Source organism: Lygodium microphyllum, chromosome 27, assembly GCF_053477565.2.
Source record: "Lygodium microphyllum isolate KBCC chromosome 27, Lygodium_microphyllum_v1.1.10, whole genome shotgun sequence".
In the NCBI taxonomy this organism is placed as follows: domain Eukaryota; kingdom Viridiplantae; phylum Streptophyta; class Polypodiopsida; order Schizaeales; family Lygodiaceae; genus Lygodium; species Lygodium microphyllum.
In genome coordinates, this window is record NC_141161.1 from 905,554 (window position 1) to 920,007 (window position 14,454).

General features: G+C 39.6%; 1 long non-coding RNA gene across 2 annotated transcripts in view; it reads left to right on the top strand.

The window, feature by feature from the left end:
- Positions 1–14,209, top strand: part of LOC148011994 (uncharacterized) — a 53,594-nt gene extending 39,385 nt beyond the window's left edge. For both annotated transcript variants that reach the window (XR_015689081.1, XR_015689080.1), the window contains exon 5: positions 13,514–14,209. This is a non-coding gene — a long non-coding RNA (uncharacterized LOC148011994). The remainder of the gene's footprint in view (positions 1–13,513) is intronic.
- The last annotated feature ends 245 nt before the right edge of the window (positions 14,210–14,454 follow it).

Sequence of the window (14,454 nt, forward strand, 5' to 3'; positions counted from 1 at the left end):
CTCTTGTTCTACTGCAGAAGTTTATGGACAGCTTACTGTTTTGGCTCAGTTTCAATTCTGATTTGATTATAGAGGAGCAATACCTATATGGCTTGATAGTATGTCTGATGACCTTTCTTTTGACTCATAGCACACTTGATTTGGATGTGCCTATCAAAAGATATCTCAATTTTACTACAGCAGGGTCTGTAGTAGACAGCAAGCTACCTATTGTTTGCAGGTGTATTTTCTTGGAGTTATGATGGTTTAGTTTTCAGTTTTATCATTTCAAATGGATGTTCATATGGTCTATTCGCTTTTCCACTTCCGATTTCATCCATTACTTAGTACATATTAGTGCTTTTCCTATTTTTTGTAGTCACTTGTACCAGAGTAGTACTCTGATTTCCTTTACATTCAACCATTGTAAACAGTCCACCAATATTTTTGAGGACAAAAACTTCTTCGAGTGGGGATGGAATGTAAGAGAGTGAAAATAGGGTACATAGGGGCAAGTATAAAAGGTGAAGGTACCAATCATTTTGTAACAAGTTTTGTATCCAGTTTTGATATTAGTACAAGTGTCTTCTCTTGTTTTATCTTTCTCTTTTTGTCCTTTCATGTTTGCCAGCCATCTCTTTCCTATTTTTCCGTCTTTCTCTCTCCATTTCTATTCTTTCTCTCTCCTCGACTAGACTTTCTCACTTTTGCACTTCATCTCTCTCTTCTGCAGTCTTCTCTCTCCTCTTTCTCTCTCTCCTAGTCCTAAATAACATGGATGGACCCAAAAGAAGAAGAATGATTACAAAATGGACAAAGTGGACTAAAACAATCTAAACTATTGCAATTGGAAGAGCTGTCCCTCACTAACTTGATGTAGGGTTCATAGAGAGATAGCCATGACCATCTCCTCTTGGATCCTCATTGTGCTTGAGCTGCCAAGGAGTGCACATGAGAAAGAAGCAAAGGAAATGGAAGAGGCTTTGTAAAGATATCCCTCACATTGTTTATTGTATGACAATGCACTGGCTCTAACTCTCAATCCAAGATCCTTTCGGACAAAATGGTATCGGATCTCTATGTGCTTTCACATGAACTGGGGAAACGAAATCCTTATACTAGAGCTCAAGTGTGTGTTGAAAGGCACATGTTATGGGCAACTAGAAGAGTTTTCGTAGTCTCTTCCTCTTGAGCAAAGTGCAATGTATATGCACATGAGGATAATGGCACGGAGGAGAGATGGCCTATAAATAGGTAGTAATAAAGCAAAATAATGATTAGGTCGGCCAATAATTAATGAGACCATAAATGTAGGTCCACAAGGCTGAATAATGCTGCACTCACAAAAATGCAATGCACTCAAATACAATGCATGTATTATAAAAGCCTTGTATACTATAGTATACCTGCAATTATAAGATTTGCTTCTTTTCAAGACTTAAACAATTCAAGAAAATAGAGAGAGAGAATACTTAAAGCTAAATATGACAATTATTTAGAGAATCAAGCCATGGATACATAGATAAACGAAGACAAGTTAAGGATTAAAGATGGACAACCCCCTTGCAGAAATATATTTTTGCTCAACTCAAGTCCCTTAGGGTGTGAAGAAATTGCTAGGTTTTGGACTCAGGAAACACAAAGTATTTGACCACGACAGAAACACAAAGACATATATAGTGATGTGCAAAACTCAAACCCTAAATGCAAAATGCAAAACACAAAACACACAAACTTAAATAGAGGGGAGAGAGAACTATGGAGTGAATGAGCGAATATTGTAAATGAAGGAAAGAATGTACAAGATGCTCAAGGGCAGAGCTGTCCAATAGCCAGTGGCTCTCGTGGGAGTAGGTTGAGGGAGGTGTTGATGAGTATTGCCAGTTGGAGATGGATCTCGAGTGCAGTAACCACTAGTCGGACTAATAAAGAAAAGTATTGAAAACACAAAAACGACTTGATATAGATGATGAAAGCTGATCACCAACAGCAGTGGGAGGCTGACAACAGTTGTAGACCATGTAGTAGCAGTTGCTAGGGGATGGACAGCTAGTGGAAGAGGGTTGTTAGTTGAAACTTGGAAGACAAGGATGAGAAAACTTGCACAAAGGATAGGCTAAATGGTGGGTAGCTTGTCTATTTATAGATGTGAATGGACCCTTTCAAATTAGGGTTTAAACTTTATATAGAAACTCTTTAGAACTGCTCCTCCTTTTGGGGTTTTTCATTAATCAAGCATGCTTTGGGGCTGTTTAAGAGCTAATTGGCATGTAATGCATTTTCTAGCTCAACACCCCCTCTTAGGCTCCTCTTTAAAGATCATCCTACGTATCTCAACTACTTCCTCTGGTCTCGTATGCATCTTTTCCTCATGGAATATGATATCATGGATACGGATAACCTTCCGAGTTTGTGGATCCCAAAGGCGATAGCCCATCTCACCTGCATCACCATATCCAAGAAAGATGCATTTAGCAGATTTTAGATTCAGCTTATTGTGTTTGTCTTGGGGAATATGGCAAAAAGCCTCACATTCAAAGACACACAAGTGAGCATACAAGGGAGGTTTATGGGACCATACCTTCTTTCAACTCCCACCAAGAGCAGTGTATGGGGATTTATTAATTAACTGAACCATAGTAGTAATTGCCTCAATCCAATAGTATTGTGGTAAGCTTACTTGACTACGTATATTGCGGAGCCTTTCTTGAATAGTTCTATTTATGTGCTTTGCAATACCATTTTGGGGTGGGGTGTGTGAGGTGGTCAACTAATGCGTAATACCCCTCTCATCACACAAACTGCTCAAATGCCTTAGAGACATTCACTCCCATTATTAGATTGTAGGCATTTCAATCTATGCCCAGACTAGTTTTCAACCATAGCAAGAAAGTATTGAAAAGTAGCTCATGCCTTCGACTTTTGCTTTATAGGATAGGCCCAAAATTTATGTGAGTAATCATCAATAAACGTCACAAAGTACTTAACACCACCTAATGACTGATAGGGCATGGGACCACGAACATCTAAATGCACAAGAGTCAAAGGTACATCCACATGCATAGAGCCAAACTTTTTATGAGAGTTACATGTCTACTTGCCATATAAACAATGATCATAATATTCAAAACATGAGTAGTCAAGAGGCAGAAAATACTACAGATGAGTGAGTACTTTTATTCTTTTAAGGGACATATGCCCAAGACGGCGATGCCAAAGAGATACATGAGGAAGATCAGTCATAGCCCAAACATGATTAACAGATCTAGATACAAGCAAAGGGTATAGGCTACTAACCTTGGCAACTTTAGCAAAACACGACTACTATAAGTAATCTTTCATGTAGAATCACCAAAAGAGACATGGTACCTATCATCATCCAATTGTTCAATAGAGATAAGCCTTTTAGTCAAAGCCAGGACATGATATACATCATAAAGCACAAATGGAGTATTAGTATCAAGTTGTAATTTCACATCATTTGTGCCAATAATATCCAATGTAATGTTATCTCCCAATCTAATTGAACCTAAGATAGTACGGTAGCTATAAAACCAATGATGGTGTGGGCCAACATGAAATAAATCCCTTGAATCAAGAGGCCAACAGTAAGAGTAAAAAGATAGAGCATCGGTTAACTGACTAGCATCAAGTGATGAAGAAACAAGTATGTAATCATATAAGTTGTACTCCAAGGCATTTATCTCTTCCATCTTAACATTGGACATAAGAAGAATGCTGCGATCATTGGAAGATTTGGCATTATCCTACACTTTTCCTTTACCTTTTTTGCACTTATCATTGTGAATCTTATGGCACGATGGTCTTATGTGACCCTACTGTCCACAATAATGACAAGTAAGAGAGGACTTAGGACCATGGAACTTACTACACGATTGCCCATGAGACTTGGAATTGCCCTTGTTGGGATGCGAGTCTACTACTACAATTATTATTTCCATTTCCATCATTTTTGCATCTCACTGTAAGTGCATGAGAAGTACAGGCTGCATCAACATTTTTCTTATTTACCTCTTCTATAAGCAAAGCACTCTCTACATCCTTGAGCTGAAACCCACTTTCAAGAGGGTTTATACTCATAGTAGTGCGGAATGAATTCCAAAACTCAAGTAGTGTAACAAGCAAGAAAAGAGACTTGACATTCTCCTCAAACTTAAGATTCTGCGAAGTAAGCGATTGAAAATGGAATGAAACCATAGTAACATGGAATGGGCAACGGGAACGGGGACAGGAACAGGGATGGGGTCGAGGACGGGGGACGGCTAAAAGCAAGGAACGGGGACGGGGGGTGACATGCAGGAGGGAACGGCATACATAAATAGCATTTGAAAATGTATGCATATGATGTGGTGGATGGATGTGTGGGCATAGTAATAGGGGATGCCCATTTTGTAGCTTCTCGTTCCAATCCCATTCCCATGTTAGAGCCCCCTCTTGTGGTAACAGGGGATGGCAATTTATTATTCTTGTCCCTGTGGGCCCGTCCCTATTCCCATCCCTATCCCCAAAACTGGTCCCATGTTACAGTGTGTGTGGGTGAATGAATACTACCAAAGAACGTGTAAAAAAACCACCCCCTAAAAGTCACCCACTCCCACAACCCACAAAAAAATAAAAAAAAATCGTCCTCTAATAGGGGACGTGACAAGGGGACGGGGTAGGGGACGGACGGGGCGGGGGGATAGCTGTTGGGGACGGGACAGGGGACGTTCCCATCCCATTTTGGCGTCCCCATTCGGCCCATCCGTTCGGGACGGCGTTCCCGCGTTTCGGGGCCTCGGGACGGCCGTTCCCTGTTACTATGAATGAAACTCATTTAAATGAGAAGACATAGTCTTCCCTTTCTTCATGCGAAGGTCCATTAGTTTCTTACATCAATACAACTAAGTTGCAGGACTGCTTATCATAGAGATCACAATCTTTTTTCATAATGCATAAGCACCACCCTCAGTCTCAGTGACATTGAACTATACTTGCTTTGACAATGACAGAATGATGGTAGACTTACATAGCTCATCAAGCTCTTCCCAATCATCTGCATCATAAAGTTCTTGCTTTATTTCCTCTAACTTCTATGACTTGACTTGTTTCTTTTGCACCAATACTTGCCAAATCTGAGTCTTCTAATATTAGAAATTATTGCCATCCAACTTCTCTATGTTGAAGATAGCATTGTCATTGGAAGCGTGTGAAGCACCTGCCATTATGTCTGCTAAACAAAGAGAATATGGGCTGTTGTAATAACAACAAATTAGTCGCAAAACCAAGCCAAAAAATGTGCAATAGAAGAAAGACTGAGCTAATACATTATTGCCCAGAAGCAAGAAGCACTAGAGTATTGAAAACAAGTGTCTGCTTTCAAAAGAACTGCTCAAAATTGATTTATAGCATGGTCGTCCATAAAACTATAGTAAATTAGCATGTATCTTTAGGCAAATATGCAAAAGAATAAGCTCTCACTGCTAGGAAAATCGAGATAGCAATCGGGTTGAACAATGCAACTAGCAATGTAGCATAAAACACGGAGTATCAAAGACTGTCAAAGCATCCAAGGTGTTAGGTACATAGATGCATACCACAATGCATGCCAAGCATGTATCCATCACTAACAACTCACTAACAATAAGTGATACAAGGTGCCTAAATCAAAGGCAATCAGTCCACAGTTATAAATCTCTACAGTGATAGTATATGCCTAAACCGATAAAGCATAAGAGAGTCTTCCACCAACTCAAATAAACCAAGCTCTGTGTAAAAATACGAAGTACTCTCGCTGGAGCAAATCTAGAGTATCTAAAAGTAGTAAAGGAAGCTCAACGCAGAGAGCTCATAGCATCGGGGTGCCCTAAGTACATCATACATACATCCAAGAGCATATATATTCAACAAGTCTTCAAGCCTACAAGTGAAAATCATTGAAGCAAATAGCCACTGTCCAAATGCAACCAACGGAGCTCAAATCTAAGATGTAGAGCTCAACATAAACATATTTGGGCATAAACAACAATACCAAGCATCAACATAACCATGTAGCATACTCGAATGGCATGTAGGCATTCAATACATAGACATTAATTGTGGATGCTTACTGTCCAAACCAGAACTACGTTGTTCTGAAAACCAGTCCTCCTCGGAAAGGGTGGTAATTCCTTGATCAAGCACTTAATTACAATAATCATCAAATAAACATAAATTGAAATGCACAATTTACCTTAATAATCTTGGACAGTAGACACCCTGTTAACCCCAAAATTGGCACTCCTTTCCGTATTTCTTTAACTTCGATTGCCAATGGATGTATTACAAGTTGAGATTCCTTAGTCTCCTATAATAGCTGAGATTCCATGTTCTCCTTGACTGATCCAACAATTAGCAAATAAATTGGGCAATTTGCCCCTTGACTTTCACCTAAGACTTGCTCTAACTGGACCCCAATTGGCCAAATGTTGCCCCAAATTTACAATGGATGGCTTGGCATCTGAAATCCCTGACAATACAACAAGTTGTATGTATTGATTTTAGTGTACGATGCCTTATCCTATTGGCATGGGTCTCGAGGTAGTTGCTAAATCCTAATTTTTGCAGAAATTTAGGGTTTATAGCAGAGATCTCTCTGCTATCCACCAAATTTGACAGAGATTTACTTAGAATGACTGAGAAATGTTGAGATTTTTTGAGAATGGGTTGGAGAAGGTGAGAGAAAGCCAAGATGAGAGAGAGATCTGATTTTCTTTGTGAGAAAGCCCTAAAATCTGCCAGTTGCTTGCTCCAACCTACATTTAATGTAGACACCTACTACCAGGCACCTCCAAAATGTTGTCACTTGATCAGCAATGCTATTACTAGCCCTTGGAAGGTGTCTTGTTGCTGTCTCCCTGCTTGTTGAGGCCCCCAGATGGTTGTCTTTTGTAGCAAATTGATGTTCTCTGATGAAAAAATGGACTAGTAGCTACCTCCCTCCCCCTCTCTCTCTCTCTCCTAGACTATAAACTGATTGAATGACTGAGACCGAGCTCCCAAAAACGTTTTCTTAGATTGCATGGGCATTTTTGCCAAGTGGTAGCCTTCTAAACCCATTTTTCAGCATTATCCAGTCAGTTAATTAAATTTCAGAATTAAATAATCCTGGAAATTAATTTAGCCCCTTTGACCCTGCCCAAAATTAAATGTGCCCATCCATAATTAAATTGGCTAGTCCATTTGCAACACAACCTTCGTTGACCCTTAGACAACATTAATTAATTAATTAATGCTAGTCTGTAGTGCGATTATTGACACTTATTGGCCAAACAACTTCCCTAGGGTCAAAACTGACAACAACTGACTACCAAGATTGAGTTGGCACAACTCATCACAACTTTTGTCTTTGACATCTACTGCATCCTCAGGGTCCTTGACCTGTTACCATGAAATAACTGCCATATGCATCACATGTACTAAACAACCTTGCACATTTGATTAACATCTTAATCAAATGTTATCGGAAAGATTAGAGTATCTTGAAATTTCACGTCCCTGTGATAGACCTCTTCCTTGAAATCCTTGCAATCGTCCTTGATTGCATTGCATTGTGCCAAAGGAAAATCATATTGCATTGGAATTTCCATAAGGCATCACGGTCACAACATTGGCCATTGTTGTCTAACCATTCCACATGCCTCAAACTTGCTGAAAATTTCCAACTGATATAAATCTGAAAAACAGTCCAGAACTGTTGCTAGAAACCCATTGGATGCATCCATAACTCATGTTTCTCAACTGTTTTGACTTCACAACCATAGCAAAGCATATTTTCAGCATAAACTACGGCTAAAACTATCAATGGCATTTACTAATATGTTGTTGTCCATGGAACCAGCTATAAACCATTTAAAACTAAGCATAATCTAATCATTTGCTGATTTGAGAACTGATCACAAACTGTTGCATATGTGATCCCAAACTGATCATAGACTCATTGCAAAAACTGATCAGCAATTGATGCAAGAATTGATGTAAAACTGATCCCAAAGTAACCATAAAAGGTTCTCAAACTGATAAAAAATTGAACAGAAACTGATTAGAATTTGATCTCAAAAGTGAGGTAAAAGCTCATGCCCAACCAATCAAGAACTTATCTCAAACTAATGTAAAAGTACGGTCTCAGAGTTTTGGTAGTGACCATACTCATTTGCATACATCTCACAGTGACTAGTACATTGAGTAGTGATCCCATGGTAGCTATACAATTAGCACGGTACCTTGGATGCATATTGAATGCATCTGAGATTCACTACATACAAGAGCTGTCCACAACTGGAGGAGTGGAAGTGCTACCTTCCCCTTGAGTATCAGGCGATACTCTGAGCCCCTGCTTTGCTGAACTTGATTGAGCTCAAACTGAAGTCGGCTCTAACTGAAAGGCATCTAGGTAAAGTTGCAACAATTGAGGATGGTCTGCTAGGTCATCCTCTTTCATCCATTTTGTATCCATTGGTGAATAATTTTGAAACTTCTCTAAATAACTTCTAAAAACTTTACCTCTAACCTTTCTTTCCTTATCTACCAAGATTTGCTTAGGTACCAAAATCTTATCCAGCTCGTCAATCTTAGGCTGAATTTCAGCAAACATATCCTCTAGTACGTCACCACAAAAAGGCCTCAAAAAATTGACATGAAAGCCATTGTGATCTGCCAATTTTTGAGGTAATTTCAGCTGATATACCACATCACTGATATTTTCCAACACGTGGAAGGGTCCATAGTATCTCATACTCAACTTCGGATACAACCTCTTTTTTCCTTTCATCCATTTTAGCCTTGACTTTTCAAATGCAGCAATACATAATCACCCTCTGCAAATTGCAAAGCACGTCCGTGGCGATCAACTATCTTCTTTTGCTTTTCCTATGATCTTTGAAGTGTATATTTTATCTTTGCATAGGTTGCACCCAAGTTTTCCACATAATGATCAGCCTCAAAGATCCTCTCCTTAGTTTGCAAGATAGGTAGTATCTTTTTGCGACCCTCAACCACCTCAAATGGAGATTTGCTAGTGGAACTATGCACTGTATTGTTGTAAGCAAACTCGACTAATGGCAAATACTACTTCCACTGTGTCTTGTGGTTTGAAACATAGCACCTAAAAAGATCCAACATTGTGCAATTGGCTTCCTTAGAGACTGATTGTCTATTTGTGGATGGAAGGAGGATAAGAATTTCAAGTGGTACCCATATTTTCAAACAACCCCTTCCAAAATAAACTGGTCATTGGAGGGTCTCCGTCACTGATGATCGACTCTAGCATGCCATGATACTTAAAGATATGTTGCAAAAATAATCATGCCATATGATCAGCCATTATTTTCTTCCTCACTGAAATGAAATGGGCCTATTTGCTAAATATGCAAATGATAGTTCATATCCCATCATTCATTGTAGCTATTCTAGGAAGCAAAAAAATAAAATTCATTGCAATGCTCTGCCAAGGCTTATGTGGAATAGGCAAGGGTTGCAACAAGCCCGGTATCTTTTGCCTACCATGCTTTACCTTCTGACATATGATGCATGTCGTGACAAACTGCTCCACATCATACCTCAAAGTTGGCCAATAAAAGAAATGCTCCAGTGCCTTTATTGTGGCATCAATACCTATGTGTCTTGCATATGAGGAGCATGACTTTCAGTGATAACTCTAGGTCTCAATTGCTTTGTGACACATAGTTGTCGATGCATCATCGAAAATCCATCTCTAAGCACAAAGTGCTCATGCCTCTGGCGATTGCAAAGCTGATCATAATCTATACGGCTAAATAGAGTTGCCCCTTGCAATCTATTCATAACATCATCGATCCAAGGGATTGGAAACAGATTCTTTATTGTGATATTGTTCAAGACACAATAATCAATACACATATGCCATCAACCATCCTTTTTTTCCACCAAAAGCACTGGAGAACAAAAAGGAGACGAGTTGGGCAGAATCAACCCTTTTTCTAATAGCTCATTTACCTGACTCAATCTCATGTTGGGTTGCACTGATTCTGTAGGATGGCTTATTAGGTGGGCTACTTTGAGGGATAAGATCTATGCCATGATCTTTAAGCTGTTTAGGCTTTAGTTGCCCTAGAAGTAATTGAGAGAAGTAAGCGACATACATTTTCAGAAATAACATGTGATCCTTCTCTAACTTAGATATGTTCCCAACATTCTCACTATTATCTTTATCCTTAGTAAAAACCAAGTATACTGAAAGATAATCTTTCATTAATTTAGAAATGGTAGCTATTTGTATAATAGGGACAGATTCACCTTTCAACTTTACATTAAGTGTGTGTGTTTTTTCTTTATGCTCAATTGTGATCTCTTTTGCACGTAAATCAATCACCACATGGATATGGTGACACCATTGCATACCAAGCAACACATCGCAACCCTCAAGTGGAGCAATGAAAAACTCTTTGCTGTTGACATATCCCTATATATGTAAACCGAAGCTTTCCAACGAGCAGTGTGACGGGCTCTGCATAAATGCTATTTCAACTTCCCCCATGGGTTTCATCTCATTCTCTTCGATGCCTAGATGGGTTGCCATGTCAACAGAGATGAAGTTGGCTTGTGTACCATTATTAAAGAAAATCAATGTATAGTGATCCCTAATTTTGCCCCATGCTCTATACAATTGAGTAGCATAATTATTGTGCTGATCATTAACAACATTGGGCACCAATCCCACTGATGTTTTGGGCTTCTTTCCCTTAGAATCTCCCTTATTTTCTGATTTTCCAGCTTGCTATCTATTTGAATAGTCCCTTGCAATGTGACCCTCCTATTCACAAATGAACATTTATTTGTAGCCATGAGTTCCCTACGTTGTGCCAATGTTTTCGAGTCCTTTATTTGCTGTTTTGACCTCTTTTCACATTGATTTTCAGATTTTCCCATTTTCTCAACCTTAAAACAACTTTTTATTTGACTTCTCCCCACTTTCTAGGAAGCCCGAATCCTTTCCACACAACAAAGCATCTGCTTTAGTAGGAGTCTCTATGAGTTGAGACATGTTAGAGATGGTGGATTTAATACAAAAATCCCTTATTTCTTTAGGCAGCCCACAAATACAATTTTCCACTTGCTCATGAAGGGATACGGGGTGATAAGAAGAGACGGGCAGCAATGCATCCCAAAATTTCTTATTATATTGCTCCAAATTCTTACATTCCTTAGCATCTACCTTATTCCAAGTTGTCATGGTGTCCATTTCAAAGGTACTTGTCAACCAATTCGATACTTGAATTGTACCCAGTTGACAGTCCTCTACCTTACATCAAAAGAGTGGACCACCATTGCAATGTAATCCCCTTCAAGAAAGTGGTTGCCTTTTGAATCTTTGAGGACTCGGTGAAGTTCCCCTTGAATAGGTTGCATCAAATTGCTGAATGAAAGTCAAAGCTTTCAACCTATCTTGTGCACTACAAAAGGACTCAAACCTCATTGCTTTTCTATCCTCATCATAGTCTTTTGGTGCCCCTTTGGGTGTCAAGTTACTCATACATTGGCTACTGCAAAAAGGGTGCATTTGTTAAATTTACATTAAGACCAACACCAAATGGAGCATTTGCATGACCAGCACTCATTCTTGGAGCCCCATTAACATTCAGGGGTGCAGATGCTTTATCAAACATGCTACTTTGTGTCCCAGGCATCAAGCCAATGCTGCCATACATAGGGTTTTGCACATTTCAGCCGAATACATTGGGTCTATGCATGGGTTGCTACAAACCAAAGGGATTTGTGCCATATATTCCCGTATGTAGTCCCTGTCCAACCATAGCATGAAAAATCGTGCTACTATCAAAGTATCCTAGCTGCCCCATCATAGCATGCGTGCCCGGTTGTCCAAAATCCATTGGATTGGTACTTCTATGATGGATGGCCTTGCATTTGCATTCCTTGCCCTATAGGTACCAATTGTTTTACTTCATTGGCCTCTTTGGGTGCTTTAAGTGAAGGATTTGGCATTACCTTTTGTGCACCCTGTTATCTTGAAGGTGTAAAAGATGACTTCTTATTCTTGCCCTTGTTGTCCTTCTTCGGAGCATTCGAAAATTGAGTAAACTAAGGATCCTTTGCCAACTTTACAAAGAGATTTGTTGCTGTTCTCATTCGATTCTTGAACTGGTCATCAAATTCCTCTTCACTTTGTTGATCGTCAGTCTCATTATGCCTTGAAGGTCTTGCATCATGCCCAACAATAATAATTTTAACTTGCTCTGAGCCTTGTCCAAGATTTGGCATTTCATTCTTGGAATTCCCTTATTAAGCACTTAATTACAACAATCAACAAATAAACATAAATTGAAATACACAATTTATGTTAATAATCTTGGACACTAGACACCTTGTTGGCCCCAAAACTGGCGCCCCTTTCGGTATTTCTTTAACTTCAATTGCCAATGGATGTATTACAAGTCGAGATTCCACGATCTCCTTAGTTCAAGTCGAGATTCCACGATCTCCTTAGTTGATCCAAAAGCCCCTTGTTGATCCAACAATCAACAAATAAATTGGGCAATTTGTCCCTTGATTTTTACCTAGGACTTGCTTTAACTGGAACTGGCCAAATGCTGCCCCAAATTCGATTTAGAGGCTAGGTTTCTTTAGAAAGTACCTAGCTCTGATACTGTGTAAGGAATCGCTCTAACATAGAAAACACAACAAAATTGTATGGCAAACACACAACTAAGAAAGAAACATGGTTAGGGTTATTGTAACTTAGAGACAATGAACACTGTGAATGATAATGGATGAATACTAAATATAATACAAAGCTCAATGTAGCAAACACACCATACAATGAAGACTATTGAACCATGAACTCTAGTGTCTGAAGGACCAGGGCAGAGAGAATGAGTTGGAGAGTGTATCGTGCTTGGATGGATCCCGAAATGCAGCAGGCCTTCGAAGGTGTATGGCAGCAGCAAACGCAGCAGTATAATGCCAGATCAGTGATGACAAATGGATAGTCGGATGCAGAAAACCTGCAAAGAGAGGCAGCAATGACGACGTGGCAGCGGACAGCAGCTGGGCAGGCTGTATGGCAGCTCCAAACGGTGTGTATGCAGTCAACACAAGCTGTTCCAGCCTCTGATAGTAGTCATCAAGTGGGAAGGGTGATGATTAGGCTGAGAAACCTCCGAAAACAGCAATAAGGGATTGGGCTGCAGGCGGCTAATGAAGGACAGTAATGATGGAAAGCTTTGGTTGAGATATCCTTGTGAACGAGTTGTGGACAGCACAAATATGGCAGTTGCAAACAACAAAAACGAGATTGGGGCTGAGTGGAGGGAAGCCTATCTATTTATAGAAAGTTTGGGTCTTCCCAAGTAGGGTTTGTGCTTATGGGACATAAGCACTCTCTAGGAACACATTTCTTTCTAATAAAGAGTTTGAATTCATGAATTAAGCATGTTTTGGGGCTGTTCTGAAGAAGATAATGTATTTTTAGCTCAACAGTCCTTGTCCCTTTTTCTACCAGGGCCTTGCAGCAGAACCATATAGTCACATATGTGGATGGTTTCCTGCATCTTGCTACAGTTGGTTCTTGTGTACGTTGTAGCTGACGCTGGCAATTTGCTTTGAGAAGTTGTACATTTGCACTCCTGGTTGTGCTCCTGGTTAGCCTCCTTATGGGTGAGGAGATAGGTGAATTCTCTTGGACTGCTGCATGTGTGGACCATTATCAGGTTAACCATTTTTGAAAGCGTAGTCTTGAACAAGCCTAGACAAATGTGGAGGAAGAAGGGCAATCTCTTCATTCAAAAGGTGAGATCCCATCATGTCAAGTGTGCTTTAAAGCAAATCTTTGAATAAAAAACAAAAAACTTTGCACTACTTGGGGTGTTGGAAAGGAAAGCAAGTGTGAATTTACTTATTTCTGATGCCTTTTTAGTGGTGCTAGTCTCCTTGGTTGTAACTTGAACACACTAATATCCTTGTGCAGAAAAATTGGTTTTTCAAAATGATCATGAAAATAAAGTCAGAGCTGTAGAAGAATCAGAGTAAATAGACAAGTTGGAGTGTGTGTAAACAATTTGCTCATATCCCCAAAATTTACATGTGGGTTGGAGGTGGATCAAACCATGTGTATTTGGGTTTGGTCTTCAGTTGCAGGCAGCAGGGGTGATCTTAACACGTCTCCTTCATTTTTGTTGCACATCCACAGCTCACATTTGTGCCGAGTTTATGTATTTCACACCTTAATAAATGATGGATGAAACTTCCACACACTGTAAGGTTTTTGGTTCGCATTGCGGATTAACAGATGTAAGTAGATTAAGAAAGTCCACCTATTTGCAAGTTATGGCATTGACAATGCATTTAGTGCTCTCAAAGGTCAGCGATCAGCTGATGGATGCTTGCGCTCAAGCCAATATCCTTGAGCTTTATCTATCATAGGGAAGTAAAAATGGTCTCATT